Genomic DNA, 18,806 nt, shown 5'->3' with positions numbered 1-18,806 from the left:
GAAGTGGGCGGAGTTCCACAGCTGCTCGCTTAGCAATCCACATTCCAGGTGTAAACAACTGGGAAGCGGATTTTCTCAGCAGGCAATCCTTCCATTCGGGGGAATGGTCTCTTCACCCCAAAGTGTTTGCGGAGATTTGTCTCAGATGGGGAACGCCAGAGATAATTCTCATGGCGTCCAGACTCAATTGCAAGCTACCCCGATAGGGGTCGAGGGATCCCCAGGCAGAGCTTATAGATGCCTTAGTGGTGCCTTGGGGATTCAGCCTAGCTTACATTTTTCCTCCGTTACCACTTCTACCTTGTGTAGTGGCACGCATCAAGTAGGAGCGAGCTTCGGCCATCCTCATTGCTCCATCGTGGCCGCGGAGGACGTGGTTTGCAGATCTGGTGGGGATGTCATCCTCTCCGCCATGGAGGTTACCCTGTCGCAGGGATCTGCTGGAACAGGGTCCCTTTCAACATCCAAATCTCGTTCCTCTGAGGCTGACTGCGTGGAGATTGAATGCTTAGTTTTAGCCAAGAGAGGTTTTTCTGAAAGTGTGATTTACACTCTAGTTCAGGCAAGGAAGCCAGTCACTCGCATCTACCATTAGATGTGGAGGACTTACTTGTCCTGGTGTGAGAAGCACGGATATTCTTGGCACAAGGTGAAGGTATCCAGGATTCTGTCTTTTCTCCAAGAGGGTTTGGAGAAGGGTCTTGCCGCCAGTTCCTTAAAGGGACAGATTTTGGCATTGTCAGTCTTGCTGCATAGGAGACTCGCTGAGCTCCCTGACATCCAATCTTTTGTTCAGGCTCTGTCTAGAATCAGGCCTGTCTTTAGACAGTCTGGTCCCCCATGGAGTTTAAACTTGGTCCTTAAGGTTTTGCAGAGGGTTCCGTTTGAGCCTATGCATTCCATTGACAGTTTGAAGATTCTGTCCTGGAAGGTTCTCTTCCTGTTGGCCATTGCATCGGTACGCAGAGTATCTGAGCTGGCTGCCTTGCAATTTGAGCCTCCTTATCTGGTTTTTCATCCGGATAAGGCTGTTCTGCGCACAGGTTTGGGGTTTCTTCCCCAGTTGGTGTCTAACCGTAACATCAATCAGGAAATAATTGTTCCTTCTTTGTGTCCTAACCCCCCTTCTTCCAAGGAGAGGTTACTTCATAACCTGGATGAGGTTCGTGCCTTGAAGTTCTATCTTTAGGCTACGAAGGATTTCAGACAGTCTACATCACTTTTTGTGGTGTATTCCGGGAAGCGCAAGAGGCAGAGGTCCTCTTCTACTTAGTTGAGGAGCTTCATTCGCTTGGCCTATGAGACAGCGGGACATAAGCTTTCTCAGAGGATCATGGCTCATTCAACTAGAGCTGTGGCTTCGTCTTGGGCCTTCAAGAATGAGGCCTCTATGAAGCAGATTTGTAAGGTGGCTACCTGGTCCTCCTTACACACTTTTGCAAAGTTTTACAAATTTGACGTTTTTGCTTCTGCAGAAGCTGTTTTTGGGGGAGAGGTTTTACAGGATGTGGTGCCCTCAGATTAGTGTCTGCATTTTTACCCTACCGGTTTCATTCAGTGTCCTCTAAAGCTTGGGTATATGTTCCCAAAAGTAATGAATGAAGCCGTGGACTCTCCTCCCCTTTAGATGGAAAACATAATTTATGATTACCTGATCATTTTGTTTCCATCGTGGGGAGGAGAATCCACGGCTTTCACTCCGGTGGGCGGACCTAAATTTAATTTATCTTTTGGCACCATTTATACCTTGATATTTCTCCTACTGTTCCTTGTTTCCTCGGCAGAATGACTGGGGGATGAGGGTAGTGGGGGAGGTATTTAAGCCTTTGGCTGAGGTGTGTCTGCCTCCTCATGGTGACCAGGTTCTTTATTACCAAAAGTAATGAATGAAGCCGTGGACTCTCCTCCCCACGATGGAATTTTTTTTTTATCAGGTAAGCATAATTTGTTTTCTTTCTAATGACACGGTGAGTCCACGGATCATCTAATAATTACTATTGGGAATATCACTCCTGCCCAGCAGGAGGCGGCAAAGAGCACCACAGCAAAGCTGTTAAATATCACCTCCCTCCCTTCCCTCAAACCCCAGTCATCCTCTTTGCCTACGTTAGAGCAAGGAAGTGGTAAAGTTTAGGTGTTAGAAGATTCTTCAAGCAAGATTTTATTATTTTTTAGCAGTGCAAGATTTTGCTGCTTTGTCCTAGGGTGTAGCCGTAGTCCATATCAGTCTCTTCAGTAGAGCAGTCCTAGGGTGTAGCCGTAGTCCATATCAGTCTCTTCAGTAGAGCAGTGGTGACTTTTAAGCAATGGGAACTTGTGGGGTACAATCCTCACTGCGCCTCCCATGTAGTTAATGCTGCCCTAACTCTGAAAGCCTGAGTTAGATTACTCAGTCTTTGTTTTCTTCCACAGGTCCATGTGAGGGAACTGGCCTTCTCAAACCTAGTGAGCTGCCTAGCAGATTTCTAAAGGTAAGTGCTAACTTTATATTTTCTGGGAGCATATACAGAAAAATATGGCACTTTAAAGTCAGTATTATGGGACAAAAAGACATCCTCCTTTTGGATTAGGGGATCATTTTATTATGGGCAGTATGGCAAGCACTGAGGACAAGGAGATAGGCTCAGAGGTGGTGTTTTACTTTTTATTATACTTCCAACGGCTTTACAATACATTTAGCCGACCGGGAGGTTAATTTTGTAACGCCCACGATGGGCAGGGTTAGCTGAGGCGGCAATTTTCGGTTGCACGCTTTGTCCCTACACTTCCTGTGTTCCGGAGCGGAGATAGCTTCGTCACAGATTAGCAGTGTTGCGGTTACCGGACTGCAATTTACAGAGAAATAAAAGTTGAGTCCGGATTATCTAACTGAATATTCACTCCTTTGTCAGTCAGGCAGGTAAGCACCTCAGCAAAGCTAACACTGAGGTGTAGAGGTTATCTGGAGTGTTTTTGTGATACGTTATTGTTTTCCTGCAGAAAAATAAAGCAGTTTCGTTTTAAAATTTAAAGGAACGGTAACTTTTTTGCGTGGTATTTTCTAAATAAAATATAATTTTATTCTGTTTATTTGTGAATAAAGATGGACCAAGAGGCCCTGCAGGATGTTACATGTCCTGTATGTTTTAATGCTAAGTTGAGAGAACTTTGCATTACAGGGATAGACTTTTTTCTGAGCCAACATTGTGTAGGGCGGATGCTGTTCAGGAGCCTTCTGACATTGTTCAAGATATGCCGCAGCTTTCTCCTTAAGTGCCCCAAAATTTATCGTCCACACATCCAGTGCCCTGCGCTTCCTCTCTTACTCCACCTGTAGTTACGTTGCAAGTCATCGCTACCCTCATTTCCTTATGCGGTATCTGATGCGTTGTCCGCTTTTCCCATGCTGCAGGGAAAACGCAAGAGGAAATGTAAAGAATCAGTGAATAAGGTTGCTGACACTTATATGACCCGCTATTAATTTCTAAATTTGTTTTAGTACACTTAGCCTTAACTTCAAGCAGTGATATAACTCTACCAATATATTTACATTAATTACTGGTGAGCAATGGTAAAGCAGCATCTTTTTCTTCTCGATTGTCCCTTCTGCGGGCTCGGGTATCTTCTCTCTTCTTCTTACCCTCCGTACATCAACAATATTTGTGCATAAATCAGAAGTAATTGGAGGTTTCTTTTCTCCTATTGTTATTGATGTATTTTGTAAAAATCAACTGACAATGTTGACACACTTGAGAGAGCTGCGTCTCTCATATTGTAATGAATACGTTTTGGTTTTTTTTCAATAATAAAAAAAAAAAGTTGCTGACACAGTCGTGGCTATTCCAAATGCCCCCTCCCAGAAATCTGAGGAGGAAGATACTTCGGTAGCATCTGAGGGTGAAATCTCAGACTCAGTGTAATTCCTTCTGCTGATACTGAAGTTGTATCCTTCAGGTTTAAGCTGGAGCACCTCCGTTTGTTACTTAAGGAGGTTTTGGCTACCTTGGACGACTCCGACACTACTGTCGTAGTCAATCCTAAGAAGTCTAGTAAGCTAAACAAGTATTTTGATGTACCTTCCATGGTGGAGGTTTTTCCTGTACCAGATCGAGCTACAGAAGTTATTTTGAGGGAATGGGAGAGACCATGTATTCCTTTCTCTCCATCCCCTATATTTAAGAAGATGTTTCCTATAGCAGACTCTATTAAGGAATCTTGACAGACGGTCCCCAAGGTGGAAGGGGCAATTTCCATGCTAGCTAAGAGGACCACTATTCCCATATAAGATAGTTGTTCCTTTAAAGATCCTATGGATAAGAAGTTGGAGGGGTTACTCAAGAAGATGTATGTACACCAGGGTTTACAATGGCAACCTACGGTGTGTATTGCTACCGTCACTAGTGCGGCGGCATACTGGTTTGATGCATGGTCTGATTCTATTCAGACAGACACTCCCCTTGAAGAGATCCAGAATAGGATCAAGGCCCTTAAGTTGGCCAACTCCTTTATTACGGATGCTTCCCTACAGGTTATTAAACTGGGAGCAAAGATTTCCGGGTTTGCCATACTGGCCAGCAGAGCTTTTTTGGTTAAAATCTTCGTCTGTGGATGTGTCATCTAAGTCTAAGCTTTTGGCGATTCCTTACAAGGGAAATACCTTGTTTGGGCCGGGATTGACGGAAATTATTTCTGACATTACGGGAGGAAAGGGCCATTTCCTCCCTCAGGATAAGAGGAATAAGCAGAAGGGATGTCAGAGTAATTTTCGTTCCTTTCGAAACTTCAAGGGTAAGCCTTCCTCTCCTTCCAAGCAGCAACAGTCTAAGCCTGGAGGCCCAACCAGTCATGGAACAAGGGAAAGCAATCCAAAAAGCCCGCTATTGACTCAAAAGCAGCATGAAGGGTCTGCCCCGATCCGGGACCGGATCTTGTGGGGGGGCAGACTTTCTTTCTTCGCTTAGGCTTGGGTTTGGGATTTTCAGGATCCCTGGGTGGTGGACATTGTGTCCCAGGGATACAAACTAGAGTTCAAGACCTTTCCTCCCAGGGGAAGTTTTCTGCTTTCAAGATTATCTGTAGACCAGATAAAAAGAAAGGCGTTCTTAAACTGTGTTCGGGACCTTTCCGACCTGGGAGTAATAGTTCCTGTCCCAATGCAGGAACAGGGTCTGGGATTTTACTCCAATCTGTTCATGGTTCCAAAAAAAGAGGGAACCTTCAGACTAATTCTAGATCTCGAAAGTCTAAACAAATTCCTCAGAGTACCGTCTTTCAAGATAGAAACTATTCGTTCCATTCTTCCATTGGTTCAGGAAGGTCAATTTATGACAACGGTAGATTTAAAGGACGCGTACTTGCATGTTCCCATCCACAGGGACCATCACAAGTTTCTGAGGTTCGCATTTCTAGACAAACACTTCCAGTTTGTGGCTCTCCTAATCGGCCTTGCCTGTTGGCGGTGCTCCGGTTGCGGGGCATTGCAGTGGCGCCTTATCTGGACGACATTCTGGTTCAGGCGCCATCCTTTCAACAAGCAACTCCCATACAGAGATGTTATCCTTCCTGCAATCTCACGGATGGAAGGTGAATTTGGAAAAAGAGTTCCTTAGTTCCAACTGCAAGGGTAGTGTTCTTGGGAACCATAATAGATTCCCTATCAATGAAAATTTTTCTGACAGAAGTCAGGAAATAAAAGATTTTCGATTCCTGTCTGGTGCTTCAGTCCTCTCCTCTGCCATCAGTGGCTCAATGTATGGAGGTAATCGGTCTGATGGTAGCTGCCATGGACATCATTCCGTTTGCCCTTTTCCACCTCAGACATCTGCAGTTATGCATACTCAGGCAGTGGAACGGAGATTATGCGGATCTGTCTCCACGATTACATCAGACAAGGGATTCTCTTCTTTGGTGGTTGTCTCCGGATCATCTCTCCCAAGGAACCTGCTTCCGCAGACCCACCTGAGTGATTGTGACAACGGACGCCAGCCTACTAGGATGGGGAGCAGTCTGGGGCTCTCTAAAGGCTCAGGGCACATGGACTCGGACGGCGTCGGTTATGCCCATAAACATTCTGGAACTGAGAGCAATTTTTAATGCTCTTCTGGCCTGGCCTCAGTTAGCCTCGGCCCGGTTTATCAGGTTCCAGTCGGACAACATAACTTCAGTGGCTTACATCAACCGTCAGGAGGGGAACTCGGAGTTCCTTAGCCATGACAGAGGTAGCCAAGATAATTCAGTGGGCAGAGACCCACAAATGCTGTCTGTCGGCGAGCCACATTCCAGGAGTGGACAACTGGGAAGCAGATTTTCTGAGCAGACCAACCTTTTACCCGGGGGAGTGGGAACTCCATCCGGAGGTGTTTTCCAGCCTGGTTCTCAAATGGGGACAGCCGGAACTGGATCTCATGGCATCTCAACAGAATGCCAAGCTTCCGAGGTACGGGTCGAGGTCCAGGGATCCTCGGGCGGTACTGATAGATGCTCTGGCGGTCCCTTGGAACTTCAGTCTCGCATACATATTTCCCCCGTTTGTTCTCCTGCCTCGGGTCATTGCTCGAGTCAAACAGGAGAGGGCGTCGGTGATCCTCATCGCACCGGCGTGGCCTCGCAGGATCTGGTATGCAGACCTAGTGGAGATGTCATCTCTTCCACCTTGGAGACTTCCATTGAGGAAGGACCTTCTACTTCAAGGGCCCTCCCTCCATCCAAATCTAGTTTCTCTGAAGCTGACTGCTTGGAGATTGAACACTTAATTTTATCTAAACGTGGTTTTTCTGAGTCGGTCATTGAGACCATGATTCAGGCTTGTAAGTTTGTGACTAGAAAGATTTACCATAAGATATGGCGTAAATATCTGCATTGGTGTGAATCTAAAGGCTACTCGTGGAGTAGAGTTCGGATTCCTAGAATTTTGTCTTTTCTCCAAGAGGGTTTGGAGAAGGGTTTATCGGCAAGCTCCTTAAAGGGTCAAATATCTGCCTTGTCTATTTTATTACGTAAACGTCTGGCGGATGTACCAGACGTGCAATCGTTCTGTCAGGCCTTGGTCAGATTCAGGCCTGTGTTTAAGCCGGTTACTCCTCCCTGGAGTCTTAACCTTGTTCTTAAGGTTCTTCAACAGGCTTCATTTGAGCCTATGCATTCCTTAGATATTAAACTGTTATCTTGAAAGGTTTTGTTTCTGGTGGCTATTTCATCTGCTCGAAGAGTTTCAGAACTCTCAGCATTGCAGTATGAGTCTCCTTACCTTAGTATGCAAAACAACCTTATCTGAATGAAAAATAAGTTAGTTTCTCCCTAAAGTAGTTTCAGATCGGAACATTAATCAGGAGATTGTTGTTCCTCCTTTGTTTCTTAATCCTTCTTCTCAGAAGGAACGTCTGCTGCACAATCTAGATGTGGTGCGTGCATTGAAATTCTATTTACAGGCGACTAAGGATTTTCGTCAGTCTTCTGCTCTGTTTGTAGTTTTCTCTGGAAAACGTAAAGGACAGAAAGCTACGGCTACTTCTCTTTCTTTGTGGCTGAAGAGTATTATTCGTTTAACCTATGAAACTGCTGGACAGCAGCCTCCTGAGAGAGTTACGGCTCATTCTACGAGGGCTGTTTCCTCTTCCTGGGCATTCAGAAATGAAGCTTCTGTGAAACAGATTTGCAAGGCTGCAACTTGGTCCTCTCCACACACTTTTTCTAATTTCTATACATTTGATACTTTTGCCTCGGCTGAGGCTTCTTTTGGGAGAAAGGTTCTTCCAGCAGTGGTGCCTTCAGTTTAGGTTCCCTGTCTTGTCCCTCCCTTATCATCTGTGTCCTCTAGCTTGGTTATTGATACCCAATAGTAATTAGATGATCCGTGGACTCACCGTGTCATTAGAGAGAAAACAAAATTTATGCTTACCTGATAAATTTCTTTCTTTCTTGACACGGTGAGTCCACGGCCCACCCTGTTTTCTTAAAAACAGGTTTTGTTGGTATGTTAACTTGACACCTCTGCACCTTGTTGCTTCCTTTCTCTCCTTTGCTTCAGTCAAATGACTGGGGTTGGAGGGAAGGGAGGTGATATTTAACAGCTTTGCTGTGGTGCTCTTTGCCTCCTCCAACTGGGCAGGAGTGATATTCCCAATAGTAATTAGATGATCCGTGGACTCATTGTGTCAAGAAATAAATAAATTTATCAGGTAAGCATAAATTTCGTTTTTTTGGCGCTAGTAATTTATTTATAAATTAGGATGCTAAGTAATTAGTGTTAGTAATCACATTTTATGTAGCTATAATAGAAGTTTCCATTAGGCTTTATTTAGGTACATTTAGTTTTTTGTATTTACAATCAAAATTCTTACCTGCTTTTTACAGTGATAGGTGTATTAGAAATCCACTACAGCTTTGCATGTCGTGCATGTGATGATGCTATCTGTCATAGGGGACGTGTCATCATTTTGTGCCTTTTTTTTTTTTGGTGCCAAAATATTCCTGCCAAAAATTAAATTTTCCCGCCAAAATTGCCGCTATAAGCTCTGCCCCCAGCTCATTCAGTGTTCTCAGAAAACCTTTAGAGAGCTTTCATGCAAATAAATGTAAAAAGGTTTTTGCAACATTTTCCTAAACTTAGTGAATTAAGTGCTGACCTTCAGCGTACTGATGCATCCCCTACTGATGGGGTCTCCTCTGATTCAGAGGATGCCACATCATATAAACAAATCTTCTTTTCTTCTATAAGATACGACGAGTCCACGGATTCATCCTTACTTGTGGGATATTATCCTCCTGCTAACAGGAAGTGGCAAAGAGCACCACAGCAGAGCTGTCTAGCTCCTCCGTTTACTCCACCCCCCAGTCATTCTCTTTGCCTACTCTAAGTAATAGGAAGGGTAAAGTGAAAGAGGTGATAAAATGTACTGAAAGGGCCTTACATTGCAAATAAATATTTTAGCTGATAAAAGTATGTCTCAGGATGATTCTCAGTCAGAAGAGAATCAGGTTATGCCATCTACTTCTCCCCAAGTGTCACAACCTTTAACGCCCACCCAAGCGACGCCAAGTACTTCTAGTGCGTCTAATTCTTTCACCCTGCAAGATATGGCCGCAGTTATGTCTACTACCCTCACAGAGGTATTATCTAAACTGCCTGGTTTGCAGGGGAAGCGCAGTAGGTCCAGTATGAGAGTAAATGCTGAGCCCTCTGACGCTTTATTAGCCATCTCCGATGTACCCTCTCAAGGTTCTGAATTGGGGGTGGGGGAATTGCTGTCTGAGGGAGAGCTTTCTGATTCAGGAAAGATGTTCCCTCAAACAGACTCAGATATGACGGCTTTTAAGTTTAACCTTGAACACCTCCGCTTGTTGCTCAGGGAGGTTTTAGCGACACTGGATGATTGTGACCCTATTGTAATTCCACCAGAGAAATTGTGTAAAATGGATAGATATCTAGAGGTTCCTACTTACACTAATGTTTTTCCGGTCCCTAAGAGGATTTCGGACATTAATAAGGAATGGGATAGACCAGGCATTCCGTTCTCTCCCCCTCCTACGTTTAAGAAAATGTTTGCCATATCTGACACCATTCGGGATTCGTGGCAGATGGTCCCTAAGGTGGAGGGAGCTATTTCTACCCTGGCTAAGCGTACAACTATACCTATTGAGGACAGTTGTGCTTTCAAAGATCCTATGGATAAAAAATTAGAGGGTCTCCTAAAGAAAATATTTATTCATCAGGGTTTTCTTCTGCAACCTATAGCGGGCATTGTTCCTGTAACTACTGCAGCTGCTTTTTGGTTCGAGTCTCTTAAGGTTGAGACCCCATTAGATGATATTTTAGATAGAATTAAGGCTCTCAAGCTAGCCAATTCTTTTATTACAGATGCTGCTTTTCAACTGGCTAAATTAGCGGCACAGAATTCAGGTTTTGCCATTTTAGCGCGTAGACCATAACCATAACCTTACGTCCTGGTCTGCTGACGTGTCATCAAAATCTAAGCTTTTAGCCATCCCTTTCAAGGGTAAGACCCTATTCAGGCCTGAACTGAAAGAGATCATTTCAGACATCACTGGAGGAAAAGGCCATGCCCTTCCTCAGGATAAGACGAATAAGATGAGGACCAAACAAAATAATTTCTTCTGTTATGTGTGATCAGTCCACGGGTCATCATTACTTCTGGGATATAACTCCTCCCCAACAGGAAATGCAAGAGGATTCACCCAGCAGAGCTGCATATAGCTCCTCCCCTCTACGTCAGTCCCAGTCATTCTCTTGCACCCAACGACTAGATAGGATGTGTGAGAGGACTATGGTGATTATACTTAGTTTTTATGACTTCAATCAAAAGTTTGTTATTTTAAAATAGCACCGGAGCGTGTTATTACTTCTCTGGCAGAGTTTGAGGAAGAATCTGACAGAGATTTTTTACTATGATTTTAACCGGAGTCGTTAAGATCATATTGCTGTTCTCGACCATCTGAGGGAGGTAAAGGCTTCAGATCAGGGGACAGCGGGCAGATGAATCTGCATTGAGGTATGTGGCAGTTTTTATTTTCTGAATGGAATTGATGAGAAAAGCCTGCCATACCGTTAAAATGACATGTATGTATACACTTCAGTATTCTGGGGATGGTATTTCACCGGAACTACTGTGTTAAGGTCACTAATCCTTTTAATAACTATTCTCATGTTAAACGTTTTTGCTGGAATGTAGAATCGTTTACATTGCTGAGGTACTGTGTGAATAAATGTTTGGGCATTATTTTCCACTTGGCAGTTTTTTGCTTTAATTGTGACAGTTTCGTTTCTCTTCACTGCTGTGTGGGAGAGGGAGGGGCCGTTTTTGGCGCTCTTTGCTACGCATCAAAAAATTCCAGTCAGCTACTTTTATATGTCCTGCATGATCCGGTTCATCTCTGACAGATCTCAGGGGTCTTCAAACTTCTTTGAAGGGAGGTAAATTCTCTCAGCAGAGCTGTGAGAATTCTTATACTGACTGTGTATAAAAAACGTTGTTTTGTTTTTCTTATGTACAAATTTAATTAGTGTTGTTTTTTACTAATGGGAACAAACCTTTGCTAAAAGTTGTGTTGTTTTAAAATTTGATGCAATAACTGTTTTTCAGTTCATTATTTCAACTGTCATTTAATCGTTAGTACCTCTTTGAGGCACAGTACGTTTTTTGCTAAAAAAGATTATAACCAAGTTGTAAGTTTTTTGCTAGTGTGTTAAACATGTCTGACTCAGAGGAAGATATCTGTGTCATTTGTTCCAATGCCAAGGTGGAGCCCAATAGAAATTTATGTACTAACTGTATTGATGCTACTTTAAATAAAAGTCAATCTGTACAATGTGAACAAATTTCACCAAACAGCGAGGGGAGAGTTATGCCGACTAACTCGCCTCACGCGACAGTACCTGCATCTCCCGCCCGGGAGGTGCGTGATATTTTGGCGCCTAGTACATCTGGGCGGCCATTACAGATAACATTACAAGATATGGCTACTGTTATGACTGAAGTTTTGTCTAAATTACCTGAACTAAGAGGCAAGCGTGATCACTCTGGGGTGAGAACAGAGTGCGCTGACAATGCTAGGGCCATGTCTGATACTGCGTCACAGCTCGCAGAGCATGAGGACGGAGAGCTTCATTCTGTGGGTGACGGTTCTGATCCAAACAGATTGGACTCAGATATTTCAAATTTTAAATTTAAATTGGAGAACCTCCGTGTACTACTAGGGGAGGTCTTAGCAGCTCTCAACGATTGTAACACTGTTGCAATACCAGAGAAACTGTGTAGGTTGGATAAATACTTTGCGGTACCGGCGAGTACTGACGTTTTTCCTATACCTAAGAGACTAACTGAAATTGTTACTAAGGAGTGGGATAGACCCGGTGTGCCGTTCTCACCCCCTCCAATATTTAGAAAGATGTTTCCAATAGACGCCACCACTCGGGACTTATGGCAAACGGTCCCCAAGGTGGAGGGAGCAGTTTCTACTTTAGCTAAGCGTACCACTATCCCGGTGGAGGATAGCTGTGCTTTCTCAGATCCAATGGATAAAAAATTAGAGGGTTACCTTAAGAAAATGTTTGTTCAACAAGGTTTTATATTACAACCCCTTGCATGTATCGCGCCGATTACGGCTGCGGCAGCATTTTGGATTGAGTCGCTTGAAGAGAACCTTAGTTCCTCTACGCTAGACGACATTACGGACAGGCTTAGAGTCCTTAAACTAGCTAATTCTTTCATTTCGGAGGCCGTAGTACATTTAACCAAACTTACGGCTAAGAACTCAGGATTCGCCATACAGGCACGCAGGGCACTGTGGCTAAAATCCTGGTCAGCTGATGTTACTTCTAAGTCCAAATTACTTAATATACCTTTCAAGGGGCAGTCCTTATTCGGGCCCGGTTTGAAAGAAATTATCGCTGACATTACGGGAGGTAAGGGCCACGCCCTACCTCAAGACAAGGCCAAAGCTAAGGCTAGACAGTCTAATTTTCGTCCCTTTCGGAATTTCAAAACAGGAGCAGCATCAACCTCCACTGCACCAAAACAGGAAGGAGCTGTTGCTCGTTACAGGCAAGGCTGGAAGCCTAACCAGTCCTGGAACAAAAGCAAGCAGGCCAGGAAACCTGCTGCTGCCCCAAAGACAGCATGAACCGAGAGCCCCCGATCCGGGACCGGATCTAGTAGGGGGCAGACTCTCTCTCTTCGCCCAGGCCTGGGCAAGAGATGTTCAGGATCCCTGGGCACTAGAGATCATATCTCAGGGATACCTTCTAGACTTCAAATTATCTCCCCCAAGAGGGAGATTTCATCTGTCAAGGTTGTCAACAAACCAGATAAAGAAAGAAGCGTTTCTACGCTGCGTACAAGATCTGTTAACAATGGGAGTGATCCATCCGGTTCCGTGGTCGGAACAAGGACAAGGGTTCTACTCAAACCTGTTTGTGGTTCCCAAAAAAGAGGGAACTTTCAGGCCAATCTTAGATTTAAAGACTCTAAACAAATTCCTAAGAGTTCCATCGTTCAAAATGGAAACTATTCGGACAATTTTACCCATGATCCAAGAGGGTCAGTACATGACCACAGTGGATTTAAAGGATGCTTACCTTCACATACCGATCCACAAAGATCATCACCGGTATCTAAGGTTTGCCTTCTTAGACAGGCACTACCAGTTTGTAGCTCTTCCATTCGGATTGGCTACGGCTCCAAGAATCTTCACAAAGGTTCTGGGTGCCCTTCTAGCGGTACTAAGACCGCGAGGGATTTCGGTAGCTCCGTACCTAGACGACATTCTAATACAAGCTTCAAGCTTTCAAACTGCCAAGTCTCATACAGAGTTAGTTCTGGCATTTCTAAGGTCGCATGGATGGAAAGTGAACGAAAAGAAGAGTTCTCTCTTTCCTCTCACAAGAGTTCCATTCTTGGGGACTCTTATAGATTCTGTAGAAATGAAGATTTACCTGACAGAAGACAGGTTAACAAAACTTCAAAATGCATGCCGCGTCCTTCATTCCATTCAACACCCGTCAGTAGCTCAATGCATGGAGGTGATCGGCTTAATGGTAGCGGCAATGGACATAGTACCTTTTGCTCGCCTACACCTCAGACCGCTGCAACTATGCATGCTAAGTCAGTGGAATGGGGATTACTCAGATTTGTCCCCTACTCTGAATCTGAATCAAGAGACCAGAAATTCTCTTCTATGGTGGCTTCATCGGCCACACCTGTCCAGGGGAATGCCATTCAGCAGGCCAGACTGGACAATTGTAACAACAGACGTCAGCCTACTAGGTTGGGGCGCTGTCTGGAATTCTCTGAAGGCTCAGGGACTATGGAATCAGGAGGAGAGTCTCCTTCCAATAAACATTCTGGAATTGAGAGCAGTTCTCAATGCCCTTCTGGCTTGGCCCCAGTTAATAACTCGGGGGTTCATCAGGTTTCAGTCGGACAACATCACGACTGTAGCTTACATCAACCATCAGGGAGGGACAAGAAGCTCCCTAGCAATGATGGAAGTATCAAAGATAATTCGCTGGGCAGAGTCTCACTCTTGCCACCTGTCAGCAATCCACATCCCGGGAGTGGAGAACTGGGAGGCGGATTTCTTGAGTCGCCAGACTCTTCATCCGGGGGAGTGGGAACTTCATCCGGAGGTCTTTGCCCAAATACTTCGACGTTGGGGCAAACCAGAGATAGATCTCATGGCGTCTCGCCAGAACGCCAAACTTCCTCGCTACGGGTCCAGATCCAGGGATCCGGGAGCAGTTCTGATAGATGCTTTGACAGCACCTTGGAACTTCAGGATGGCTTATGTGTTTCCACCCTTCCCGCTGCTTCCTCGATTGATTGCCAAGATCAAACAGGAGAGAGCATCAGTAATTCTAATAGCACCTGCTTGACCACGCAGGACTTGGTATGCAGATCTAGTGGACATGTCATCCTGTCCGCCTTGGTCTCTACCTCTGAGACAGGACCTTCTGATACAGGGTCCATTCAAACATCAAAATCTAACTTCTCTGAAGCTGACTGCTTGGAAATTGAACGCTTGATTTTATCAAAACGTGGTTTTTCTGAGTCGGTTATTGATACCCTGATTCAGGCTAGGAAGCCTGTTACCAGAAGGATTTACCATAAAATATGGCGGAAATACCTATACTGGTGCGAATCCAAAGGTTACTCCTGGAGTAAGGTTAGGATCGCTAGGATATTGTCTTTTCTACAAGAAGGTTTAGAAAAGGGTTTATCAGCTAGTTCATTAAAGGGACAGATTTCAGCTCTGTCCATCTTGTTACACAGACGTCTGTCAGAAAATCCAGACGTCCAGTCCTTTTGTCAGGCTTTAGCTAGGATCAAGCCTGTGTTTAAAGCTGTTGCTCCACCATGGAGTTTAAACTTAGTTCTTAACGTTTTACAGGGTGTTCCGTTTGAACCCCTTCATTCCATTGATATAAAAATGTTATCTTGGAAAGTTCTGTTTTTAATGGCTATTTCCTCGGCTCGAAGAGTCTCTGAGTTATCAGCCTTACATTGTGATTCCCCTTATCTGATTTTTCACTCAGACAAGGTAGTTCTGCGTACTAAACCTGGGTTCTTACCTAAGGTAGTCACTAACAGGAACATCAATCAAGAGATTGTTGTCCCATCCTTGTGTCCAAATCCTTCTTCAAAGAAGGAACGTCTTTTACACAATCTGGATGTAGTTCGTGCCCTCAAGTTCTACTTGCAGGCAACTAAAGATTTTCGCCAAACTTCTTCCTTGTTTGTCGTTTACTCTGGACAGAGGAGAGGTCAAAAAGCTTCTGCTACCTCTCTCTCTTTTTGGCTTCGTAGCATAATACGTTTAGCCTATGAGACTGCTGGACAGCAGCCTCCTGAAAGAATTACAGCTCACTCCACTAGAGCTGTGGCTTCCACTTGGGCCTTTAAGAATGAGGCCTCTGTTGAACAGATTTGCAAGGCTGCAACTTGGTCTTCGCTTCATACTTTTTCCAAATTTTACAAATTTGACACTTTTGCTTCTTCGGAGGCTATTTTTGGGAGAAAGGTTCTTCAGGCAGTGGTTCCTTCTGTATAATGAGCCTGCCTATCCCTCCCGTCATCCGTGTACTTTTGCTTTGGTATTGGTATCCCAGAAGTAATGATGACCCGTGGACTGATCACACATAACAGAAGAAAACATAATTTATGCTTACCTGATAAATTCCTTTCTTCTGTTGTGTGATCGGTCCACGGCCCGCCCTGTTTTAAGGCAGGTAAATATCTTTTAAATTATACTCCAGTCACCACTTCACCCTTGGTTACTCCTTTCTCGTTGTTTCTTGGTCGAATGACTGGGACTGACGTAGAGGGGAGGAGCTATATGCAGCTCTGCTGGGTGAATCCTCTTGCATTTCCTGTTGGGGAGGAGTTATATCCCAGAAGTAATGATGACCCGTGGACTGATCACACAACAGAAGAAAGGAATTTATCAGGTAAGCATAAATTATGTTTTTCGTTCCTTTCAAAACTTCAAAGGTGGTCCCTCTTCCTCCTCCCCTGCTGCAAAGCAGGAGGGGAATTTTGCTCAATCCAAGTCAGTCTGGAGACCTAACCAGACTTGGAACAAAGGTAAACAGGCCAAGAAGCCCGCTGCTGCCACCAAGACAGCATGAAGGGGCAGCCCCCGATCCGGGACCGGATCTAGTAGGGGTCAGACTTTCTCTCTTTGCTCAGGCTTGGGCAAGAGATGTTCAGGACTCCTGGGCTTTAGAAATTGTGACCCAGGGGTATCTTCTAGACTTCAAAGATTCTCCTCCAAGGGGGAGATTTCATCTTTCACGGTTGTCTGTAAACCAGACAAAAAGAGAGGCGTTCTTACGCTGTGTAGAAGACCTATATACTATGAGTGTAACCTGCCCAGTTCCAAAAGCAGAACAGGGGCAGGGGTTTTACTCCAATCTGTTTGTGGTTCCCAAAAAAGAGGCAACCTTCAGACCGATTTTAGATCTCAAGATCCTAAACAAATTTCTTAGAGTCCCATCCTTCAAGATGGAGACCATTCGGACAATTTTACCAATGATCCAGGAGGGTCAATATATGACCACTGTGGATTTGAAGGATGCGTGTCTTCACATTCCTATCCACAAAGATCATCACCAGTTCCTCAGGTTCGCCTTCCTGGACAAGCATTACCAGTTTTTGGCTCTTCCTTTCGGGTTGGCCACAGCTCCCAGAATTTTCACAAAGGTGCTAGGGTCCCTTCTGGCGGTTCTAAGGCCGCAGGGCATAGCAGTGGCGCCTTATCTGGACGATATCTTCAGGCGTCAACTTACCAACTAGCCAAATCTCACACGGACATCGTGTTGGCTTTTCTAAGATATCACGGGTGGAAGGTGAACATAAAGAAGAGTTCACTTATCCCTCTCACAAGAGTCCCATTCCTGGGAACTCTGATAGACTCAGTAGACATGAAAATTTTTCTGACGGAGGTCAGAAAGTCAAAGATCTTAATCACCTGCCGAGCACTTCATTCCATTCCTCGGCCGTTAGTGGCTCAGTGTATGGAGGTAATTGGACTAATGGTAGCGGCAATGGACATAGTTCCGTTTGCTTGCTTGCATCTCAGACCACTGCAACTGTGCATGCTCAGACTGTGGAATGGGGATTATGCAAATTTATCTCCTCAGATAAATCTGGATCAAGAGACCAGAGACTCTCTTCTTTGGTGGTTGTCACAGGATCATCTGTCCCAGGGAATGTGTTTCCGCAGGCCAGCATGTGTCATAGTGACGACGGACGCCAGCCTCTTGGGCTGGGGTGCAGTCTGGAATTCCCTGAAGGCACAGGGTGTGTGGACTCAGGAGGAGGCTCTCCTTCCAATAAATATTCTAGAACTGAGAGCGATATTCAACGCGCTTCAGGCGTGGCCTCAGCTGGCTACGGCCAAATTCATAAGATTCCAGTCGGATAATATCACGACTGTAGCATATATCAATCATCAAGGGGGAAAAAAGAGTTCTCTAGCGATGATAGAGGTTTCCAAAATCATTTGATGGGCAGAGATTCACTCTTGCCATCTATCAGCAATCTATATCCCAGGAGTAGAGAACTGGGAAGCGGATTTTCTCAGTCGTCATCCGGAGGTGTTTGCACAATTGATTCATCAATGGGGCACACCAGGATTGGATCTGATGGCATCTCTTCAGAATGCCAAACTTCCTTGTTACGGGTCCAGATCAAGGGATCCTCAAGCAGTACTGAGATGCTCTAGCAGTACCGTGGTCGTTCAACCTGGCTTATGTGTTTCCTCCTTTTCCTCTCCTTCCTCGTCTGATTGCCAGAATCAAACAGGAGAGGGCTTCGGTAATTTTGATAGCACCTGCGTGGCCACGCAGGACTTGGTATGCAGATCTGGTGGAGATGCCACCGTGGAAGCTGCCAATAAGACAGGACCTGCTCATTCAGGGTCTGTTCCAACATCCAAATCTAGTTTCTCTGCGGCTGACTGCCTGGAGATTGAACGCTTGATTTTATCTAAGCGGTCATATATACCTTGATTCAGGCTCGAAAGCCTGTCACTAGAAAAATTTACCATAAGATATGGCATAAATATCTTTATTGGTGGGAATCCAAAGGCTACTCATGGAGTAAGATGAGGATTCCTAGGATTTTGTCCTTTCTCCAAGAAGGATTGGAGAAGGGGTTATCAGCTAGTTCCTTAAAGGGACAGATATCTGCTTTGTCAATCTTACTGCACAAGCGTCTGGCAGATGTCCCTGACGTTCAGTCGTTTTGTCAAGCTTTGGTTAGAATTAAGCCTGTGTTTAAACCTGTTGCTCCGCCATGGAGTTTGAATTTAGTTCTTAAAGTTCTTCAAGGGGTTCCGTTTGAACCTTTGCATTCCATAGATATTAAGCTTTTATTTTGGAAAGTTCTGTTTTTAGTTGCTATCTCTTCTGCTCGAAGAGTTTCTGAACTATCTGCATTACAATGCGACTCTCCTCATCTTATTTTCCATTCTGATAAGGTGGTTTTGCGTACCAAACCTGGATTCCTTCCTAAGGTTGTTTCTAATAAGAATATTAATCAGGAAATTGTTGTTCCTTCTCTGTGTCCTAACCCTTCTTCTAAGAAGGAGCGTCTATTACATAACTTGGACGTGGTTCGTGCTTTGAAGTTTTACTTGCAAGCGACCAAAGATTTCCCTCAAACATCTTCTCTGTTTGTTGTCTTTTCTGGAAAACGTAGAGGTCAAAAAGCTACGGCTACCTCTTTCTTTTTGGCTGAAAAGTATCATCCGTTTGGCATACGAGACTGCTGGACAGCAGACTCCTGAAAGGATTACAGCTCATTCTACTA

The sequence above is a fragment of the Bombina bombina genome, chromosome 9 (assembly GCF_027579735.1).
Source record: "Bombina bombina isolate aBomBom1 chromosome 9, aBomBom1.pri, whole genome shotgun sequence".
Lineage (NCBI taxonomy): Eukaryota > Metazoa > Chordata > Amphibia > Anura > Bombinatoridae > Bombina > Bombina bombina.
The sequence above is the reverse complement of the archived record's forward strand: the minus strand, read 5'-3'. Positions refer to the sequence as shown.